Source organism: Amblyomma mixtum, chromosome 10, assembly GCF_055824585.1.
Source record: "Amblyomma mixtum isolate Tamu chromosome 10, ASM5582458v1, whole genome shotgun sequence".
Taxonomy (NCBI): domain Eukaryota; kingdom Metazoa; phylum Arthropoda; class Arachnida; order Ixodida; family Ixodidae; genus Amblyomma; species Amblyomma mixtum.
Window position 1 is genome coordinate 186,256,547 of NC_143021.1, and position 17,883 is coordinate 186,274,429.

At 47.6% G+C, this 17,883-nt stretch overlaps 1 protein-coding gene across 16 annotated transcripts in view; it reads left to right on the forward strand.

The window, feature by feature from the left end:
* Positions 1-3,046: 3,046 nt before the first annotated feature.
* The window catches only part of LOC149327961 (uncharacterized), a 62,803-nt gene continuing 47,966 nt past the window's right edge, over positions 3,047-17,883 (forward strand). For 13 of the 16 annotated variants that reach the window (XM_089563046.1, XM_089563050.1, XM_089563045.1 and 10 more), the window contains exons 1-4: positions 3,047-3,719; positions 10,943-11,060; positions 12,414-12,571; positions 12,896-13,056. The gene's annotated coding sequence lies outside the window, so the exon portion shown is untranslated. The other 3 variants (XM_089563052.1, XM_089563051.1, XM_089563056.1) reach the window with 3 other exon arrangements.

A 17,883-nucleotide genomic window follows, 5' to 3' on the forward strand; every position in this document is an offset into this window, starting at 1 on the left:
AATGACGTCACGACAGATGAGAGACCGGGCTCCAACTTGTGCCGTCGCTTCGGTTGCACGCCGTGCAGACCACATGGTATGGTGACGTCACAGCACGTGACACAATGACGTCACCACAGATGACAGACGGGGCTCCAACTTGTGCCGTCACTGCGGTTGCACACCGTGTGATTCACGTGGTATGGTGACGTCACACTCCCGCGCATTTCGAACAAGCGTGTTCACACTCGGTGTAGGTGAAACGCTCGCTCCACCGGGCAGGCGGACGCGGCTTCCGTGGAAATCCAGGCGCTCACCCAACGCGCGTCTCGGGGTTAGTCGGCGTTCCGCTGTAGCCATGCCGTTGTCTTCCCCCACGACGAAGGCTTCTAGTGGTTGTATTAAAATGACCAAGTATTCAACCAAAGAAAGCCATGTATTACCAAGCCTAGCTATCAATATGCTTCGCATCTGACTAGGCTTAACCTTAGCTAAGCCTCAGCCATTTTTTTAGGGAAGGAAATGCAGCAGTCTTACTTTTCCTGGTGAACACCTAAGCCGCGTCCATGACACGCAACTTCCCATTATAGGTCGCCGGTTCGAATCCCTGCCGCGAACTAGGCTTCAACTAGTATGTTAATGAGGCCCGTGCACCGTGCGATGTCAGTGCACGTTAACGATCCCCAGGTGGTCGAAATTTCCAGAGCCGTTCACTACAGCGTCCCTCATAGCCTGACTTGCTTCGGGACGTTAAACCCCAATAAACCATAAACCAGTATGTTAATGCTGCATGAAACGACGAATCGTTATGACACCGCCCGGAACATTCGGCGGCAAACGGTCGGTAAATTGGTTTTTGAGGAAGGAAATGACGCAGTATCTGCCACATATCTTGGTGGAAAACCTGAACCGCGCCGGAACGGAAGGGAGGAAGGCGGGAGTGAAAGAAGAAAAAGGTGGTGGTGGTGGTGAAAACTTTTAATTACTGAAATAGAGTTTGGGAGCCACAGCGCGGCCCCGCTACATGGTCGGCGTCCCTAGTCCGGGACACCGCATGGCAATGCCCCGTCTCTAGCCCGTTTCACCAGAGCCCTTTGGGACTCAAGCGAGGAGCAGTTGAGAAGGGCAGTCTCCCATGCCTCTCTGGAAGGGGTAGGGGAAGGGGGGAGGTGGGGATTTTGAGTACATGCCCACACCATGTGGAAGATATCACAGGTCTCCCCACAGTGTGGGCATCGCCCATCCGTGTTTGGATCGTAATGCTTTAGGATTGCAGGACAGAGTAGAGTACCTGTCTGCAGGTGCCTTAAAGTTCGCTCCTGCGTCTTACTCAGCCCCTTTGCAGGGGCCGGGAAAAGGCGGAGGATGTCGCTATAATGCGTTATAATTTCCTTGAATCCCAGCAGCGGCTGGTTAGTCTCCGAGCCAGAAGAGCTGGGATGAGGAGCCCGGTGAGTAAGCGCTCGGGCAGCCGCGTCAGCGGCCTCATTACCTCGTAAGCCCTGGTGGCCAGGAGCCCAAATACACCCAAAAGAAAGAGGTGCCGTAGTGGCAGTCTCCGGATGGATGGAATAACCTTTACTGTCCAATGGATAGGGTGATCTACCCACCTCCCGACACGCAAGTCAGGGGAAGGGTGGTGGTGGTGGTGGTGGTGGTGAAAACATTTTTTAAATCATAGGGAGAGGTGTTGGGGGTCGTGACTTGAAGGGTCACGCCCTTACAACCACTAGGTGGGATGCCTAGTCTGGTACCCCACTGGCGTTTGACGCAGCCCGGGCGCGCTGCGGGGGTCCCGCCGCCTCAGATGCAGGCTAGGAGGTCTTGGGTCCCAGCAGACTCTTCAGCCAGTTGGACGAGCAGGAGCTGGAGCTCAGAGTGCGAGCTGCGCACCAGGGTCTCCCAGGTGTCTATTCTCTGTATTGTTCGTCCGCCCGGGAGAGTACGAGCATTCCCATATTATGTGGTCGAGGGTCCCTCTCGCGCCACAAAGGTTACATTTGTCGCTCCTGGCATCGGGGAACATGTGGTTCGCCATTATCGGGTGCGGATACGTACAAGTTTGCAGTCGCCTCCACGCGACTGATTAACTTCGCGTCTGGCGATCTTACCAGTCTAATATATATAATGCTACATAGTCTCCCCATATTAAGGCGAAAGCCTTTAATGCCTCATACTGTCGTCAGCAGCCGCGTCGACAGCCGCGTCGGCATCCGTGTCGACAGCCGTGTCGGCAGATGTGTCCGCGTATTGACGGGTGTCCACCGAGATATGCGAGACAGTTACTGCGTAATTTCCTTTCCTCAAATACAGTTTTCAGTTTCTTCATTACGGCCCCTCTTTCTCGTTCTTCTTTCACTCCCACTTCCTGCCTTACTGTACGGCACGGTTCGGGTGTCCACCGAGATGGCAGAGAATTACTGCGCCATTTGGTTTCCTCAAAAAGCATTCCGTTCAAAGGGCAAGGCATCGCGTCGAACCTGTGGTGGCGTTCCCCCCTTCCTGTACAGTGCGGTTCGGGTGGTCACCGATATGACAGAAAATTACTGCACCATTTCCTTTCCTCAAAAAGCGTTGCGTTCAAAGGGGAAGACATCTCGCCGAACGGGTGGTGGCGTTCCTCTTTTCCTGTACGGCGCGGTTCTGGTATCCACCTATGACCGCGACGTCACCAGTGTCACGCAGGCAAAGTGGTGCGGGAAGCGCTTTCGCCTCTACGGACTTTAGACAGTCAAAGTGCCCCTGAATTTATTTAAGTATGCGCTCTCCACCCCCTCGGTCATCGAGGGGCCCTGTAGGGGCTCGGCGGTAGAGATCTCGAGCCAGCTCGTGGGCCGCCTCGTTGCCGGGGACGGCTTCATGCTCCGTAGTCCAAATTGTGTGAATTTGCCTATCAAGTTTCCTCTGGCTACGATTTTGGCCGCTAATGGCGAGATCCTTCCGTTGCTGAAATTTTCTATGGTAGTTTTGCTGTCACAGATGACAAACTTCGCTTCTGTTCCAACGCAAGCTAATGCGATCGCATATTCCTCGACAACTTCTACGCTCCGCCCGCGCAAAGTGGTCACGAGATTGCCGTGGCCGCTGACGATCGTTGCCACCGTAAAACCGGCATATTATTGACCACTTCGCCATCTTTGACGTGTACTGACATCGCACAGCACACGGGCGCCTTTTGCGTTTCGCCTCGATCGAAACGCGGCCGACGCGGTCGAGTTCGCACCCGGGTACTCCGCCTCAGTAGACGAACGCCTTAACCACTGAGCCACCGTAGCGGGTACAGCTTCGTCAGCCACACCAGGTTCTGTGAGAACGGAGGGAAGGCAGCTGTCTGTCTGTTCTTTCACTCACTTTCTTCCCTTCCCTTACAGCGCGTTTAGGGTGTCTACCGAGATGTGACGAAACTTCAGCGCCTTTCCTTTCGTCAAAAACGTTCCCCTAACGCCGAAGCTATAAAAGCAGAACGCGAGAGGGACGCGCCTCTACCAACAATCTTCTCTCGTGCGTCTCATTTTAACTCTGCACGTGGCAGCGATTGCAGGTCATCGCCAGCCAGTGGACAGGCCCGTGCAGTTTCCTTCCCATTCGTCTTTCAGTCACAACGACGACTCGTCAGCGTAGAATGACTGCCAGATGTTCGAGAACTCCGGACGCCCACTTGCCCAAGACAGCCTGTGCCAAGGGCCTGTCCATCCGACAGCGGTGCCGACGAATGCGGAATTCCCGGTCAACGTTCAGTGGTGAGTTCGTTACTCTGCTAGCAAGTAGAGTGGTTTAAAAAGCTGCTTTTTTCTGTGACGCCTTTAACAGCTCATCATTTTGCGCTATCCTTCTGTATGTCGCGACGAATTGTTCAGGTGAGCTTCCTTTTTGCGACCTGAGTACTCTATTCGATATGATAGAGCCGATATCTGATGGAGCTGCATGAGCTGTGCTATGTGGCCGTGTGTATGCGTCGCACTGAAATTTTTAGCGCGTGCGACACAGCGAAGCAAGAATGCGACGTCCGGGCGCCCCGCTCTACCAAGCCCAACGACCCAGGCGCAGTATATAGTGCCACATAAAATGTTTGCGTTCGAGACGAAGAAACAAGGCTTAGAGAGGCCGTCGTTCCGTCACACCCAGGCGCTCCCTTTAAGGTATCTTACGAGCAATCCGCGTCTGAGATCTCCTAAAATGTGCTTTAATGTTCCCGGGAAGAAGTCAAAACAGCGTCTGCGTGGTTGGGCCGCGTGGTTGGGCCCCGTCGGGCTATATGTCAGGCCTTACGAATCGCAGCGTCTCTTGCGTTCTATTGATTTTCCTGTTGTGTTCGAGAGCGCGTAGCCGTGAAATTGCCGCGCCGGGCGCACCTTATTATCGAACCTTATGAGCTCTAGTGTCTCTGGAGACACGTAATTTTTCAATGGTATTCGGCACGACGAAGCCAGACAGCGCGCGTTTCTTCGGCTGCGTTGCGCCGGGTTCGTAGTGGAATGGCGCTCTTTGAAACCGTACCTCCATGGCATCGCATTAAATTTTCAGGCGGTACCGATACGAAGAAAGAAACCCGTCTCCATGCTTGTACTAAGACGGGTGTTCTGCGTTACGAAGAAATATTTCCGTCCTGTTTGACACTGCGCATAATTTTTTCCTGCGTTCCTCAAGCGAAAGCGGCACTTCGGGATGCGTTGTCACAGTGTGCCACGAAGGGTTCCCGTACCACGGAGCCCTCTTGAAACCGATGCTTCTCTGGCGCTACATAATATTTCTCTGTCGCGTTCGCTAAAACGAAGTTATATTGCAAAGCGTCATCTTATTGTGCTATGACGCATGCCCCGTGTTAAGTTCTAAATCTGAACTAATTAAGCCCTGTTTTGCGGCGTGTAGAGTTTCTGTCGTGTTCCTTACTGCGAAGCGACACATTGAGCGCGTCTCCCTTGTGCCACGACTGATGCCAGTATTACGGAGCCCTCTGAACCGATGCTTGTCTGGGGCCGCATAACAATTTGTCCCATTCGTTAGAAAGAAGCCACTTCCAGTGCGTCATCTTAATTGTTGTACGACAGGTGCCCTGCGTTAAAATTTATTAAAACCACAGCCAGTTTGACGCCGCGTACAATTTTCTATCGGGTCCGATAGAACCAAGCGATACTGCGTCTCCCTGATGGTGCCACAGAGGGTACCCCACGTTACGAAGCTATTTGAACCGATGCGTGTTTTGTGCCGCGTAGAAAGTTTTGTCGCGTTCGATTCGACTGAGCGACAGCTAAAAGCCATATCTCTGATTGTGGCGCGACGTTTACCCCGCGTTACGGAGTCCTATTTCAACCGACGCGCGTTTTGTGCCGCGCAGAATGTTTGCCGCGTTGGATTCCACTAAGCAACAGTTCGAATCCATATCCCTGATTGCGGCGCGACGGGTACCCCGCATTACGGAGCCGTATTTAAACGGATGCGCGTTTTGTGCCACGTGGAATGTTTTACCGCGTTCGATTCGACGAAGCAACAGCTCGAATCCATATCCCTGATTGTGCCGCGACGGTTACCATGCGTTACGGAGCCCTATTTGAACCGATGCGCGATTTGTGCCACGTGCAATGTTTTACCGTGTAGATTCGACGAAGCAACAGTTCGAATCCATATCTCTGATTGTGCCGCGACATTTACCCCGCGTTACGGAGCCCTATTTCAACCGATGCGCGTTTTGTGCCGTGCAGAATGTTTCCCGCACTGGATTCCACGAAGCAACAGTTCGAATCCATATCGCTGATTGTGCCGCGACGGTTACCATGCGTTACGGAGCCCTATTTGAACCGATGCGCGATTTGTGCCACGTGCAATGTTTTACCGTGTAGATTCGACGAAGCAACAGTTCGAATCCATATCTCTGATTGTGCCGCGACATTTACCCCGCGTTACGGAGCCCTATTTCAACCGATGCGCGTTTTGTGCCGTGCAGAATGTTTCCCGCACTGGATTCCACGAAGCAACAGTTCGAATCCATATCGCTGATTGTGCCGCGACGGTTACCATGCGTTACGGAGCCCTATTTGAACCGATGCGCGATTTGTGCCACGTGCAATGTTTTACCGTGTAGATTCGACGAAGCAACAGTTCGAATCCATATCTCTGATTGTGCCGCGACATTTACCCCGCGTTACGGAGCCCTATTTCAACCGATGCGCGTTTTGTGCCGTGCAGAATGTTTCCCGCACTGGATTCCACGAAGCAACAGTTCGAATCCATATCCCTGATTGTGCCGCGACGGTTACCATGCGTTACGGAGCCCTATTTGAACCGATGCGCGATTTGTGCCACGTGCAATGTTTTACCGTGTAGATTCGACGAAGCAACAGTTCGAATCCATATCTCTGATTGTGCCGCGACATTTACCCCGCGTTACGGAGCCCTATTTCAACCGATGCGCGTTTTGTGCCGTGCAGAATGTTTCCCGCACTGGATTCCACGAAGCAACAGTTCGAATCCATATCGCTGATTGTGCAGCTACGGGAACCCGCGTTACGGAGCCCTATTTGTACCGATGCGCGCTTTGTGCCTCGTGGAATGTTTTACCGCGTTCGATTCGACGAATCAACAGCTCGAATCCTTAACCCTGATTGTGCCGCGATGGTTACCGCGCGTTACGGAGCACTATTTCATCCAATGCGCATTTTGTGCCGCACATAATTATCTGTAGCGTTTTTATACGATGAAACAGCACCTAGAACGTGACTCGTTATAGAAAACGTCGGGCGTTTCAAGGTACCGAACCCTACATGACCTGTCCTATTGGAACAGTGGACACCTGAATGGTGCTTTAAGCTACCTGGCGGTAGTTACGGATGTGCGTTGCATGCGTTGGCATTGACAACGTTGTGCCAGAAACGCGGCGCTGAAGCCATAGGCCGTCGGCGTTCATTGTTGGCGATGACAACGTTTTACACTCTGCTAATTTTAAAGAAATTGCGCATAACTGGCTCCCTGGGTGAGTGGATGCCTGGTCCGCGCTTATAAGTGCCTTCGCGCTCAGTGTAGCTCTCAGCACCCCACCTACTATCGCGCTCTATGTAGCTCGCACTAAGCGCGATAGTAGGTGGGGTGATGAGAAAGGTGTAGGCTGCATGCGTTAGCGCTCACAACGATGATCGAACTCTCGTGATCAACCATCTGCCACCTGCAAGGGTGGCAGGGTGGGTGGGGACTTCAATGTAGATATAAAGACAAACAGGAATTTCCTACCGCGTATGCGGGAGAACATCCCGTTCCTCTCGCTCGTAAAGCCCTACCTCGCGAAATACTTGCATAGACCTCTCGTCTTTGAGAATCATGCATTGGTGCAGCAAGTCGGGGATATTAGCCATCTATTTGTCCGACCGCAAAGCTTCCTTCATGACAAGAGTGGAGTATTTCTTGAGGAAGGAATATGTGTTTAAAATAAGTTGTCTGTAATTGTACATATATGTCTTGCTCGAATTCTTCGCCTCATTCTATCAGAAAGCTGAAACAGCTGATGAACTGCGCTCATATTTCGCATCAGGAAGTAACATAATCGTCGGCGATTTTTTTTTTATATTGAGTTCTAAACTAAGCAGCGAAATACTGCTTGCGTTTTTGCGACTTTGGCGCACCGGCTACGAAACCGGACGCAGTGACTGACCTATGCCCCATGCCCTGTGCTACGGATTCCAGTGGGCCATGCACCACAGCGTGTCTTCATCCATTTGGCTTTCGTTAATATTTTGATCTCTACCGTGTGCGCCTTGTGAAGCGGAATACGCGTATTTGCGCTCTGGTTCTCTGGCGTGTCAACGTGGTAATTCAAGCTGCTGCATTGTACTGGACCATGATTCCTCTAATTTCTTTTTTTTGCTTCTCTCATGTCATTCGGTGCAAAATTTGCGCTTCGTGCATTATTTATATTCTTTTTTTAATGCTAACTGGTCATATTTTTCCTGAAGACACCTTGTGGCTTTGTGTCTACTCCAACCGTGCTGCCATATATTCTGTTCAGACATGAGTAAATTCTCCCTCTAAATGTGTTCTAACTGAACAAATGCTCATACTGCACAGTGTTCATACTGCACAAATGCAGTAGGTTCGAAAGGTGCTTCGAACTTTCAGTCTGTGCATTGAAATGGGCACAAGTACAGCACTCATGGAAACCTATTATATTTTGAGGCAACTCAGGAATATTATAAGGCATGGTTATGCAAATGTTGAAGATATTTGTTCAATTTTCCTGTGAGTAAGAAATCTTTGTTTCAAGAGTTTGTTCATTGCAAGTGTTGAGTAGTTAAGACAGCCACAGAAAAGCAATGAGAAACGTTTCTGGCAACAGTAAAAACATTAAGAGCAAAAATACCAGCCTGCCGAGGAGAGATCTTCGGATATTTTTTTGTGAAGTGGAATCTCGCGATATATGATAAATTTTCATTCATGAATAGTTTCCCTTGAAACACTCGCTAGTCTAGAATTTCTGTGCATGAACTATCTGAAAATATTGAAATTATTGAAGTGCGCACGGAGCCGCCGCGGTGGCTCAGCGGTTATGGTGCTCGGCTGCTGACCCGAAAGACGCGGGTTCGATCCCGGCCGCGGCGGCTGGACTTTATTTGGAGGAGAAATTCTAGAGGCCCGTGTACTGTGCGATGTCAGGGCACGTTAAAGAACCCCAGGTGGTCGAAATTTCCGGAGCCCTCCACTACGGCGTCTCTCATAGCCTTGGTCGCTTTGGGATGTTAAACCCCATAAACCAACCAACCAAGTGCGCACGAAGCCCAGAGTTACCATCACGGTAATGTGTGTTTATTAGTTTGGTGCTCAAAATTGCTCTGTGACGCATTGAAACGCGTTTTATTTCACCTGCGCTTTTTGACCGCCACCGCTAATTGGGCATGTTGACTCCGGCCTCCCCTTTTAACAGATGCTCATGTGTTAGGAAACGACGCATTTTCAAGAATATAACAACGCATATTTTGTGCAATACAAAGGCGCCGCATTCTTTGCTGTCAACTTGTATTCATGGAACCCAATTCGTGGAAATTAATCTGAAGCCCTGCCATGCGGCGTCTTTTAGAGCCGATGTTAACTAGTCAGAAGTAAAGCACTCATCACATTCCATACAATACCTTACCTTACCTCACCCTGCCATGCCATACTGCCTTACCCCTTTATGAGACATAAGTTGGGAGCAATTCACGCCGGCTATTCACGGTGGGATTCTTGTTCTTATCAGCCTCTTATGAACTATGCAAAATTCAAGTTCTCTAGAGTTAGCGGTTTTGGGGAGTCCCACCGCGCCATGAGTGCATTTGAGAAAGTGGCACCTATGTGTCCCGCTGACCTCTGAAGGAGAGCCGCTTAAGAAGAAAAAAGTAGTTTTGTTTTGTGATTTGAAATTGCTGTGGGAATACAAGCCACAAAGCACAGAGCATACAAAACCCTACTTTCTAAGACAAAAAATCTAAAAAATGTCATTCTGCATCCATGCACTCAATGTCACATTTGGAAAACGAACCCGGGCGTGCTTTCCGCTGTCTACTTTCTGTCGTGGAAAGGCAAGAAGCAAGTTGCACAAAGGGGCACGTCACAGACTTTGCAGGTTAACTATGTTCTAAATCAACATGCAGCGCACGCAAGGGGATCGGTTCGCTTCAGACGCAGGTATGTGCTGCCACCGCTCAGCAGTCTCCTAAACAGCCATCAAGACACCTTCTTTGAACATCCACGAGGTGGCAGTAGAAATTAAAACGAAATTGATTCGCGAGGTTTCCACTTCAAAAGTCAGTGTAACCACGAAAAAAGTGGGACATGTGAGTCGCCAACGATGGATTTGCATCATCCTCATCCTCCACGCTGTCGCATAAATTTCACTGTCACCTAAGACGTCCAGGAGTCTGAACACCAGCTCAACTACTTCCTGCGTGGACAGAGACTTACGTGCATGAAGCAAAATGAAACTCCCATGCACTGATGGGCGGCACACAAAGTTATAGTGGATATGCTTCAAGAAATATATTGCTGAGAACCTTTTAATTTGACTTCGCAAAACTTTTTTTTTACAAAAAGTACACACAGGACAAAAGGCAATGATGTATAAAGCAGATTTCAGAATTAGTCAGTAAAAAGAAAACTTTTGAAACTTATTGTTCATAACGAACCGGCTGCACAGAGCGCCAAAATCTGCTGAAGCCAGCACGCAGCGCGCGCAAGTGGAACGGTTCGTTTCAGACGCATATCCGTGCTCTAAGCGCGCGTCTACATTCAACATAGCTATTAAAAAAGCTTCTTTCAACATCCACTAGGTTGCAGCGGAAATTTAAGTGAAATTAATTGAGCGGTATTGAGCCCAAAAAGCAAAACATGACTGTGTAAAAAGCGGGACTTATGAGTCCCGCTGTCCAGCGAAGGGTTACAGTACCTTAGCATATCTTACCACACCACACCAAAGCATACCGTACCTTACCGTACCTTACCGTACCTTCCACGCCTTGCCATACCATACCATACCTTACCATACCTTACCATACCTTACCATATCTTATCACACCAAACCATACCATCATGCCTTACAAAACCTTGCCCATACCCTACCCCATCATACATTAATATACCACTTTTACAGTAAGCAGCCTCCTTTCGAGACTGCCCATCTGGGATTCCACTGCAGAACATTCTGTATAATATTTCCACTGCTGGGACTCAAGAGCTTAGTCAATGAAGGCACCGATAGCCCTGCAAGGCAGTCTCACGGTGTCCGAGGAGCTGGATGGTGCACTGTGCATTTAAATCATATCGCTCTGACTGGCGACGCCTCCTTGCAGCGAATACTGCCAATTTTCCAGTCTGCTATTTTTCCAACAGTTCTTTGGTAACTGCAAAGCTTCAGTGCTGCTGGATATATATAATCGCGGTACTGATGTTTGTTTTCAAGCAAAAGCAGCAGGAGCCTGTTTTCATCATACCTTCTTTGTGGATGCAGACGGTGCATGTGTCGGCAGCGTCCGTTGTGCAGTTGTCACGTGGGTGCTGCCGGATGCTGACGCCCACGATTTCGATCGGCAGTAAGGCGATGAAACTAGCGAAACCGAAGACCACAGGTAAGGAAGACGGTTAGGCCGAGATGAATTCGTCCTGTCCTATAGTCACTGCGGTTCCCTGGCCAACAAGAGAATGTGGGCACTGTTTGTTGGTACCTATTACTCTGCTTATGTCAAAAAAAAAAGTTGGCAAAAAAAATGTCGCTGCCATCTTGAATTTCAGCGCTGTTCCAGGATAGGGCCCCCCGTACTTTACCAGTAATTTCGACTTGCGGGGGCGGGAGCGCTTGCGCGAATTTTACGATATAAGCGTATTGGTTGTTTTTCAGACATATAAGTGATACTGTTTTGGTCAATTGAATTTCATAGAATGCTCCAAACACGCCCGTGGAAAATTCCTCCCGCGTGTCACGTCGCGCTTAGTAAGGCTTTTGTTTCTTTTATACTGTTATACTACTACACTACTATACAGTTATACTGTACTTTTATAGGGATAAACTGTTAAACCGCTTGCGGTTAGTCTCGAAAAGGACTGATGGTTCTCGGAGACCTGTTCTTTTCCAAAAGTACCTAATTCTTCCTTTCTGTTTGTTTTTTTTTTCATGGGATGTAATTACTTGCGAGCACAGCATAAGATATAAGTAGTTAATGAGCCCACCGCCGGATGAAATGCTCGAGTTACATTCATTTTTAGTTCTTAGAGGCAGTGTTGTGCAGTATGAATAATGCATGTCTTATGGGACATGCATTAGCACGTGTTCAAGTGCATCAACCGATTTTTGTCCAAATCAGATAGGAAAGTGAAGATAGATATGTGTCTGTGCTCAATGCCCACGTTAACTGCCATTATTTTACTCAAAGCGAATTTTTGCAGCGATGTCTCGATAGTTATTGTGTTTGGCTGCTGTCTCAGAAGATGCGGGTATGATCCCGGCTGCGACATTCTCATTTAGATGGAGGCGAAATTCCAGGCGCCAGTGTGCTGTGTAATGTTAACCCACGTTAAGGAACCACAGCTGGCCGAAATCATCTGGAGCCCTCCACTTCGGCGTCCCTCCGAGCCCAAGTCACTCTGAGACGTTAAACCCCATACAGCAAACCAAACAAAATTTTTCACATTGAAGGTGCCATGTGCCGCCTTTTGACTCCTCTGAGGTCCGTGTTTTCTTGCCTTTAGCAGATAATAGATCACGGTTTATTTTGTAGGCACATGTCGCCGATTGTGTAGAGGCTAAGTAGTAATCACATATAGTAGATTGATTCGCCCTTCACTATGGCAACCCCAGGTGCTTAGGGATGTTAAACCCATGTAAGCCAAACTAAACTAAACGTTCTCAAAACTGGTTTGGCCGTCTTGCGAGCTGTGCCGGCTGCTATGATATTAACACTGACCTTCTTTCTTGTGTCTTTCAGCAGTGGCAGGTGTCTGTGCCCATCGAACCATCATTCAGAAAGGAAGAAGCCATTCGCCTTGGCCGCACTTGGCGCTTTCGTCACGTGGGTGCCAGTGGAGCCTATGGCCCGCTTCCTCGCCACCGCAACGATGAGGCGAGTGAAAGTGGTGCCTAGAGGTGAGCAGCACTGCGAATATATGGGTTCAAGCCAATAAAGTGAGCAGCCCAAGAATGGGGGCGCTCTCTCTTACCGCTTAACTGTGCTGTTGACGTTACTGAATGCAAGTGCGTCAGTAAGTGCTCTAGATAATAGATTTATTCGCCCTTCACTATGGCATCCCTCATAGCCAGAGTCGCTTTTGACGTTAAGCCCCTATAAACTAAACTAAACGAAACGATAAACTAAACTAAACTAAACGTTCCCAAAACTGGTTAAGCCTTCTCTAGAGCTGCGCCAGTCATTGTGATATGAATACTGATCTTATTCCTTGTGTCTTCCAGCAGTGGCAAGAGTCCGAGCTCATCGAACTCTCATTGAGACGGAAGAAGCCATCCATGTGCATTGGCAGCACTGGGCGCATTCGTCACGTGGGTGCTAGCGGAAGCTCAGGCCCGCTTCCTCTCCACTGCAACGATGAGGAGAGTAAAATTGGTGCCTAGAGGTGAGCAGCACCCTGAATAATTGGGTTCAATTGGATCAAGCGAGCAGCCCAAGAATGGGGGCGCTCTCTCTTACCACTTCGGTATGCCGTTGACGCCTAACAAAGCTATACATGCAACCCTATTTGGAACTGTACCAGGTCTTTAATCTTTTTCTTATTCCGCACAGAAAATTTTGAACATGCTGAACGTAATTGGGAGTGATCTTTGTTGGTACTTATGAAGTCTAGGACGGCACGTGATTGGGACAAAGTGCACTTAAGGGACCATTACTTCAACTAAATGAGGCGCTACTTTTGAATTTTTGTTTGAATGCATGATATTATATTGTGGGATTGGAAATATGCAATGAGAAAAAAAAGCGCGCATAAAGAGCCGCTGCTGAAACCAAGCGCGTCATTAAGGGCTCTCGATGATGGTTAATACTATGAAAGCAAAGGCGCTGTCATTTTCTCCTGTTCTGTATGTGAACCTGAAGTACACTGTGAGCGAAGATATGAAGGGAGATAGGATGTTAGTACGATTGTGCACTCTGAGGTTTCTTTCAGAGAACGCGCGATGACGTATCTGCGGTCGTGGTAGAAATCCGGTTTCGGAGGATTCCTGCTCTTGCTGTAGAAATTATAGCCATTCGTCTCACTGTTTTTCATGATTTGCAAGTTTACTGTGCACACAATACGGCGATGCCTGAGCGTGCTCACTTAGAAAATCTGAAGTTTAACCGCCAAATTTTGTTTCCCGCAGTTATTTCTATGTCTACATCCTCGCGAAACGCACTGACAAGAGTTTGCTGCGAGTAACTGTGCCATCTGCGGAAGCATTCCAAGCCAGGTTGTGCTCCTTTAAACCTAAAGCTGCACTCTTGTAATGCTTTCATAAGCAGAGGATCATTCTATGCATGTGGGGTTTTGAGTGCTTTAGCAAAACATTTTCAAAACGCAACTATGCATCCTTAGCTGGTCAAAAAAAGCTGAAGCATAAAGGGGAGAAGCATATGCCAGGTTTTTTAGGCAAGCCGGCTAATAATTTTTAAACATAGGGTTTTTGAAGATAAGAGGAGCTTTTTCCTGAATAGTAATAGCCTCGTTTGTGGATGCCAAAAAAGAAGAAAGTCATAATTATTTAGTAAAGTGAAAAGCTAAAATTCTAATAGCTCATTTTTAAACTATTACACCTCGGCACCTGATTGCAATTAGGGATACGTAGTCGAGCGCTAATAGTAGCCATACCAGTTTTTACAGTTCTGAAAACACTGTTACCCTTGCTGCTCTGGCTCTATTAATTTGAGCCGTTTCTCGCACCAATCAAAAACCGCGTCCTTGTAGGGCACACAGCTGCGCCAGTTAAAAGTCGACGCTCCGTTAGACATGTAGAACGTGGCATTCTCTACATCACCAGTGCTGCAGCAACACATTTGCGAGCAGCGGGGAGCACTGCAGCTCGAGCGGGGCTCACTGTGTCGCGTGGCACGTGCGGCACATAGTGTCGCAATTCGATTGATGTCACTTTGCGCCCTCCCACAAGCGCATGGTTTTGGGATGTCGCGAGCAATGGTCCAAAATATTTTAACCACATCGGCAAGGATTATCGCGGTTTAAGAATCCTAAAAACTGACATGGTTATTACTAATGACAGGCTAGAAATATCAAAGTGCAATCAGGTGCCGCTCGGTAATGCATAAAACGTTAGCTATTATAATTATTCGAATTTTAACATGATTCTGTTTTCTGACGTCAGCAAACACTTGTATTGCCATTCCATAAAAAGCTTCAGTTTACCACAAGGACTCTTTACCAGGGATTAGTGGGGCCGTCCTTCCTGAAGCACCTGGTATACATTGCATTTAAGTTTTAAAAAGGACAAAGCTCTCTCGGGTATGTATAAAGAGATATACCAATACTCCCTCTAAATTTAGCAATTGGATAAGAGATGACGATTAATCCTACCACCATAATAGTTAGTTTTATTCATGAAGGTGTTGCCCAAAATATTTAATGCTGTAAACACTCTGTCCCCGAAAATATATTTGGCTATGGAAGTCTCTCACTACGAATATTAGCGGCATCCAAATCTCTCGGTAGACGACTGGCTGCTGTTAATATCTTTCACTTTTGAAGTTGATAAATATTAGTCCATTTTCTAAACATTCTCTCTTTACTGAACTGTGTCGCTGTCAATGTTTGGCGAAACAATGCTGCCACTGATGAAAATTGCGTTTTAAAGTGTGTTCTTGTAAGATAATCATCGGCATCAACTTAGGGGAAAAACTCATCTGCAATAAAAGCTCCCTTCATCAAAGTCTTTCGCAATAAATAATTATCGCCTGAATGTCTGGCAAAGAGCCAGTACGCGAATTTTCTTGCGCCATTATTTGCCCTGAAAATCTTTTAGCACTTATTACTTGGGCTACCCTCAACCAAACAGTCCATGTTCTATCGAAAAACATTCTTTTCTCTGTGTATTTATTGTCTAACACTAGCATATGCAGCGTCATTCGTCTTATGTCACGTGGCTTGCTTTAGACCCATATACATCATCATCATCCTGGCTGCACCCACAGCAGGGCAAGGCCCTTCCCGTGCCTCTCCAATTAACCCTGTTCTTTGCCAGCTAGTTAATCTCTTCTTAATCTCATCCACCCACCTAACTTTCTGCCGTCCCTTGTTACACTTGCCTTCGCTCGGAGTCCACTATGTTACTCTTAAGGGCCAGTGGTTATCTTGCCTTCACATTGCATGTCATACGCAAGCCCATTTCTTCCTCTTGATTTCGACTAGGTTGCCTTTAACCGGCGTCTGTTACCTCACCCACTGTGCCTGCTTCTGGTCTCCTAACTTAACTCCGGTCTTCTAACTTCCATATCTCGCTGCACTGTCCTTAACTTAACCAGAACCCTTTTTGTTAGCTTTCATTGTTAGCCGCCGCGGTGGCTCAGTGGCTATGGTGCTCGGCTGCTGGCCCGAAAGACGCGGGTTCGATCCCGGCCGCGGCGGTTGAATTTCTTTGGAGGAGAAATTCGAGGCCCGTGTACTTTCCACTACGGCGTCTCTCATAGCCTCAGTCGCTTTGGGACGTTAAACCCCATAAACCAACCCAAACCAGCTTTCATTTTTCTGCATGATAGCTGAGTACCAGTGAGGTAAAGCTGTTGTATACTTTGGTCTTGACAGTTATCCGTAAACTGCCATTCGTGATCTGGAAGGACTTCCCATATGTGCTCCACCCCCTTTTTTCTATCTATTTCCCTCTCATAATCCCGATCAATAATCACTACCTGTCCTTAGTAGACATATTCCCTTTTCCCGCACCTCACTACCAATAGCGAACTGCTGTTCCCTCGCGATATTGTTGAACGTTACTTTAGTTTTCTGAATGTTAATTTTTAGACTGACTGTTCTCCTCTGCCTGTCTTACTCATTGATCATGCTTTGCAGTTCATCTTCTGTATGACTAAGCAAGGCGATGCCATGAGCGAATTGCAGATTACTTAAAATTTTTCATTAACTCCTATCTATATCAGCACTTTTGCTCGCTAGCTTCAGGTCTTCCTTCGGTGCAACACTGCACAGCTCAGAAGCACAACAACATGCAATAGAAAAGATCTAGCCATTTTGTTTCGTCCATGAACAGGAGTAAGGGCCAGTAGCTGCCGCACTGCTGTTTCTGCGTTTATTTGATTCATTGTACTGTTCTTACCTCTTCGAGGAAAAAATGCGGCGAATTAAACCTCTTAACGAGAAGAATCGTGACACCCTCAGATGCAAGAAAGATTTTTTTCATCAGTCAGAAGTGACATACATATATTGAGCGAACGTAGTTTTGCGTGAACGACAGCGAATGAACCGAGAGCAGATTTGACATCTTCCAGGAAACCTGCTGCTGGCCTAGTTGAACTTTGCTGTTGAAGTGTTTTATGATAAGAAGGGAAGAACACGAAATGAGTTGTAGAGCCTGTCTTTGCTCCAGCCAGCAGAGCGACCTCTAGATGTTCCTTTGTTAGCGGGAAGGGAATTTTGCGTGTTATTCTGCAGGAGTCCTGCAGTACTTGGAAGAAACTGAAGTTTACTAGCAGACCTATGAAATTAGTCATTGTTGTGCTTGGAATGCACCCATGGGCATGAACAGCCTGAGAGGTATTTATACCCTTTTCACACCACCATCAACTCCGGTGGTTCTATTCCCGAGCCCCTTATAGAGCGGACTTTGTCTGTGGGGTTGTATCTAAACGTAAGAGGTCCAGACTCGGTGAGAACTAGGACTTCGACATTTATTTACACTCCATAGCACTGGCGAATACTATACAGCAAAATGCACCACATTCCTGAATCATGCGGCAGCGTCCGCGTTTTTAGTTCATAAGTATTCGTGCGATGTGCATCGTTCCTGGGTAGACCCTAGCCTGCTGCGTTTCATCACTTTTAAGGCATTCTTATTTCCTCAAGATGAATGTGAATATTTGTCCTGTTCCCCTTTAGTAATCGCTGGGATATCACTTTTTGGTATTTGCAGTTTTCTTGCTGCGTAAAAAAACGCACATAGTTTTATTTATTTTTTTGTTTTATTTCAAGATGCCCCTAAGGGCCCTCTTGACGAGGGTATTACATAGATGGTGGTAAAAATTACAAATTTTATACATAGAAGGAACATTTAACATGAGTAACAGGGCAGAAAAAGAAGCAAGAAAAGAGCAATAACTGGTAGTCAGCAACAATCGAAATGTGGCGCAACAACAAGACGCAAAAAAAGAAGAAAAGAAAAAACAAAAATAAAAACATCGGAATAAACAGAACGAAAAGCGAAACTCAAACACATTACGGTGAACAGAACAG